General features: G+C 40.2%; 1 pseudogene; it reads left to right on the plus strand.

Moving 5' to 3' along the window:
* Nucleotides 1-1,636: 1,636 nt before the first annotated feature.
* Nucleotides 1,637-4,921, plus strand: LOC117594090 (annotated as a pseudogene).
* The last annotated feature ends 955 nt before the right edge of the window (nucleotides 4,922-5,876 follow it).

A 5,876-nucleotide genomic window follows, 5' to 3' on the forward strand; every position in this document is an offset into this window, starting at 1 on the left:
GCGAACCAGAAAATGGATCCACCTCAAAGGTAATTCATTAATTTTACATTACTTCCTATGGGAAATATTTCTCTCCACTTGGTAGGATGTCAAGAAGTCAAAAATATGTCTCTGCAAAAAAAATATATGCTACTTTACTAGTTCTTCCTCATTGTTTCAGCATTTTCTATGTATTAAAATGAAATGCAACAAATTGTTCATGATGTGGTAATTATAATATATGAATAATATGTTCAGTTAAAGTGACTGTTTATTGGTTCAAAAACAAAATAAATTGTAGCGTCTGGCGGGCAGTGTCTCGAACCTGCAACTCTCGGCTCCCCAGGCAGGCACCCACATTTAGGTGAAAAATATGAGCCTACGCTCCAAATAATGTAGAAATGCTGAGAAACTACTATAAAAATGAATTGTGTTGCATGAGGTCCCCTGTGAGTGACTTCTCTACAAGAATAGATGAGTGTTTAAGTTTAATAGATGAAGCAGATTCTGTAATAAAACCACATGAAGAGACTCTGTTGTATGAGAGTGTGAAATCGATGTTGATGGCTCCAAGTGGGCAATTCTTCATGGACATCAGTGGAAGAACTAAGACATTCAGATTCAGATATTGCATCCCCCTTTCAGCTGCCAATGGCAGAGCCAATTGGAGTGTGTGGAAATGTGGAGGACGCCGCAAGAAAAGGTGAAACGTTTAACAATAATGGAACAGCTCACAATCTGGTGAAACACATTTCTACCACACGCTCCTTTGACAAAAACGACCCAGTGTTCACTTATACACAAAACGATTCCCTTCCACCTGCAGCCAGTCCAAGCAATCTCATTGACCCAGTACATGAGTACAAGCTCCTGCCCGACACAGAGGAAACCAGTGAGAAAGAAATCATGGACCAATTTCACCAGAATGTTTTTTGTTTTTCAGCAGCCTGCATGAACTCGCGTACTAATGGGACCATTCATTTTAGGGTTTTAGGAGGGCCTGGACATAGGCATGGACAGGTGGTTGGGCAAAAAATACCATCTTTAAATATTTATACAGCAAAGTTTGATTTGCATCTCAACCAACATTTTGGAGAAAACAGTAACATAGCAAGAGCATGCATCAGGCCTCCAAAGTTCTTTCAGGTTCAACGTCTAGATGGTGTGTCTTCAGACAAGTGGGTGATAGAAGTTGATGTTGTACCAACTTATTCACAGATTCAAGAGAAGATTTTTTATACGTCAATAAAATCTGAACAAAATGGAAAGGAATGCATAACTGAATGTCTATTTCTTCGACAAGGTCCAAAAAGCATCAATATTCTTGCAGACGATAATCCCAGAAGTCTACAGGAGAAATTGAGAAATTTGACAGAGGAAGTCAAATCTTGGTCATTAGCACGCAAGTCAAAAGAAGAGAGCAACTGTCAGCAGCCCATCCAAAACCACCAAGGTCAGAGGCTGAAACAGTTGATAACCCATGGGATAGACACCCTTGAAAACTCAATGCAAGTTATAGTTGTCACCAACAAGTGCCACCCCAGTCAACTTGAGTATTTGGGTTTTATGAAAGAGATTAAGTTGTTTGCAGTGCTTGAGTTTGACCCAGAATCTGAGGTGAACGGGACATGCCGTTTTTATAGAAAGGATCGCTGGAGAAATCAGTGATATGATTTCCTTTCTCTGCAATCCGGACGTTTTGTCAAAAGACAGATTACTTGTGGTGTTCATGCTTCACTCAGGGGTCACTGACATCTCAAGCCCTATACTTGAGACCTTCTGTGCAATCTATCGGACTCTGGAGGGGGAGGATAATATGCTGTGCATTTGCAAAGATACAAATGTTTTCAGTCAATGACGAGAAATGATAAACACTCGCTGTAAAGTGGACATCACAAGTAGAAAGATGAAAGAACCCCAGACTCGGTCCTCTAGAAGATATCTGCCATCTTCTGGTTCTAGTTCGGTCCTTCTATCAAAAAGAGACGAAGAGTTGATGACTGTACTTGATATCCTCTGTGAAAATGAATGTGAGAACACCAAGGACACCTTTGAGGAATTCCAGACCAACGTGGAGAAGGACTTTTATAGAAGCGGACAAGTGAGATGGTGGAACTTCTACTTTTCAGAGCAGCCAGGTTGCTTGCCATTCATCAGACGTGACAAGTATGAGGATCTTCACAATCTGATCACACCTACAGACAGGTACACATCACCATGTGTAATAATCAACCTCATCCATCCTCCAGGCTGTGGTGGGACAACGCTGGCCATGCATGTCTTGTGGAACCTGAGACGTAAATTCAGATGTGCCGTTCTGAAAAACACCATGGCACAAAACAACGAGATTGCAGTCCAAGTGACACATCTGCTGACATGTGGCAACGAGACACAGTCTACTCCTGTTCTACTCTTGGTGGACAACTGGGAAGATGTTGAAGACTTACAGCGATGCATACTGAGTGCAGCAAACGAGAGGAAAAAACCAGACACACTCATGGTGATCATACTGAACTGTGAGAGATCACAGGATCCCGCTGAGCGATCAAGAAACAGCCGTCTTGACACTGTGTACATAACCAACAAACTCTCCACCAAAGAGCAGAGATTCTTTGAGGTGAAACTGAAAGAGCTTAAGGGTCACCATGAAAAACCTGAGACGTTTTATGCCTTCATGATCATGACAAACAATTTCAGTGAGAAGTACATCGAAAATATAGTGTGCAACACCCTGAAAGACCTTGACACATCCAGAAAAGAAGGACAGTTACTTTCACTCTTATCTTTGCTTAATACTTACGTGAATGGTTCTTACATGTCTCTGTCCTTGTGTGAGGAGTTTGTAGGGATAAGGAATGCTCTGTGGGGGAAAGAGACCCTGGAGGACAAAATGAACCCATACTCCACACTTCTGATCCAGTTCAACACAGAGGAGCACGGAACGTGCAGTGCGTTTTCTACACCCAATGATTGCAAGTAATTGCCTCAGTCCTCAACAAAACATATGGTCTTCAACTGGGGGAAATTACAACCAATCTGTTGCACTGTGACTTGATGTACAAATCTGGCATGGGTAAGGATATCCTGGTTCAAAACATCCAAAGTATGCTGATCACTCGGCAAAGGAAGGAACTTGGAGATGACAGAGATACACTTTTCTCTCCTTTGATTGAAGACATACAGACAGAAGAGGGAACCTGCCAAATCAAGGAAGTCCTTGTGAAAGCTACACAAAGATTTGACAAAAAATGCAACTGTGCCACAAGCTTTAGCAAGGCATTTCTACCTGAAAGAGAAGGATTTTGAATCTGCTCTGCATTGGGCCAAGGATGCACAGCAGAAAATATATAATTCCTACATTGCTGACACATTAGGGTAAGTGTACAAAAGCCACCTGAAAAATGACATTGAGCATGCTGAGGAGCTTACCCCAGAAGGGTTAGACAAATGCCTGAAACTGGCATTTAAGGCTATCAGGGCATTTAAGGATTCACAGGAACTCGCAAAGAAGGATGATTCAACAGATTCCCTTGATCTGCCAAACAGAAAGAGACAACGGACCTACAACACATCTGGGTATGTTGGTGAAATGGAAGTTTCAATCATTATTTTAGATATCATTAAAGATATTCCCTTTTTTCACAATAGTGAGGAATATCAGAGAGATAGAATGCTGCAGTTCCTTAAAAACAACTTGTCAGTGAGTGATTTTCATGAACCAAGCAACAGTACCAATGACTTGTCTCTTTGAAGACACGGCTGAAGGAGATATTCAGTTTCTTTGAGAACTACTTCACATACTTTAAGCCAAGGTCAATTGAGAAGGAAACCGCAGAGGACAGAAACAAACGAAAAGTATCAGAGCACTTCAAGAAATATATGCATATCTTCTGTGCCTCCGGAGAAGAGAGAGCATCTGAAAGGCTCAGGAAACCAAAACTGAGTCTCAGGCAGGAGAAAGAGGAGCAGCGCAGCTACTTGGAGCAAAAACGAGCAGATTCATTTGCTGGTCTTCTCCAGTGTTTGAATGAGAAGAGTGGGTCTCAAATGGAATTCATTTTCAAGAAATAGGAGTTCATCTTTCAAAACTTAACACGGACACCCATGGCCGACAGGATCAATTTCATCCTGGCGAACATTGTTCTTCACTCCATTAAGCCAAGCTCAACAATGCTGAGAAGGTATGAGGAGCTGGTCTCTCTTCTTAACGAAGCATTGCAAGAAGAGGGAACCCATTCCAACTGGACCGAGCTGTACTATCTCTCAATGTTACTGATGTGGCCAAGAAAAGACAACATGCTGGAGAGCACAACTACATTTAAAAACATCGGCACATATGTCACGTCTACAAAGAAATCCTTCCATCGCCGCTTCTCCCACATGTTTCCAGCGAAAAGTTGTATTGCACATTTCTACCTTGGGAAATCAAGAGGACTGAGACGTATTGTTCACAAAGGCCAGTTTGACCTGTGCTTGAACAAAGAAGGCTCACACAAACAGGCCTCATACAAAGACAGATACCCACACCCACATCAACTGTGGCAGAGTGGAGCAATATGGAGGGATCCTGAGATACAAATCTGTTACTGCGGGTCAAAGGGAAAACAGAAAATGGGGACATTTATGTTCACTATGGGGGCAATCTAAAGATTCCTGTGCGTCCTGTTTACCTTGGTGGAGTCCGAAGTGGGTGCAGCATGGAGGAGGTTTCCTTTTACCTTGGATTCACTATGGAGGGACCTGTAGCCTATGACATAAAGTATGAGAATGACTTACAGACAGTGTAGTGTGACATATTTTACCATTATTGACTGTGGTTTGAAAGTGCACTAGTTTCCAATGCAACATGCTATCGTCTACAAAACTTACTGTATAGTTAGAATTGCCCACGACTGATGTGTTTGGAACCAGGAGAGGTGTAACATCTTATTTTATTTGCTTGCGTTCAACAAAATGAATGTTCCTGTGTGGAAAATACTATCATGTTAGTATTCACTAAATTTCTGTGTATTATAATTTTTTGCAATACAATTTAAATACTCTTACATGGAGGTACTTCAACAAAGCATCACAAATATATAGTTACTCTGTCAGAAATAATTTGAAATGTGCTATTTGTGATGGTTAGTCATTTTATTTCACCTTTACCTATGGCTAATTACATCTATTCATTGTTTTAGTCATTTCAGATCTCGTTTTAAGAGTATTACTTCAAGTTTTTAATGAATACTTTCTATTAGTAATTCAAATTGGTTAACATAACCATACACGTAGTTATGTTTTGGTTCCAATCTGTGCATTCCTGATCTAAGAATTGAGCTACTGTGTTGAATGCTGTGCTAAAAAGGATCAGTGGTTCATTGTAGTTCCTTATAATAACATATCAGCTATGTATAGACAGACATCCTTTGAGTATCTGGCAGTGTGATGTGGTCTTAGCCATCCCTCTATAGCTGATGTGGATGTTCTGTATTTTTGTAAAAATAAAATAAATAAATATATATATATATATATATATATACGTATATAGGAAATCAGACGCAAGAATGTAGTTAATTATTTAATATTTCTTCATGACTAAACTGGTAGCATACTACAACAGTTAGACTGAGTCAGGGATGTGTATGGTGAGTTGGGAAGGGTTTCCATTTACCCTGTAATGGCCTCCAATTTTGACACGGTTGAAGAAAGACTGGCTTGTGAGAAGACATTTCAAGCATAAATACTTGAACAAAGCAGGTGAAGTAAAATATATATTAAATATATTAATATATTAAACATCCACATAGCATTGTAAAGCAATGTTTAAAACATAATTGTATGAATCTGCATTGTGTTTTTGTAATGTTTGTAATTGGAAAAGAGAGGTGATTGCATGGAGGCCTTAATTTGTGTAT

This window comes from Esox lucius, chromosome 25 (genome assembly GCF_011004845.1).
Source record: "Esox lucius isolate fEsoLuc1 chromosome 25, fEsoLuc1.pri, whole genome shotgun sequence".
Taxonomy (NCBI): Eukaryota; Metazoa; Chordata; class Actinopteri; order Esociformes; family Esocidae; genus Esox; species Esox lucius.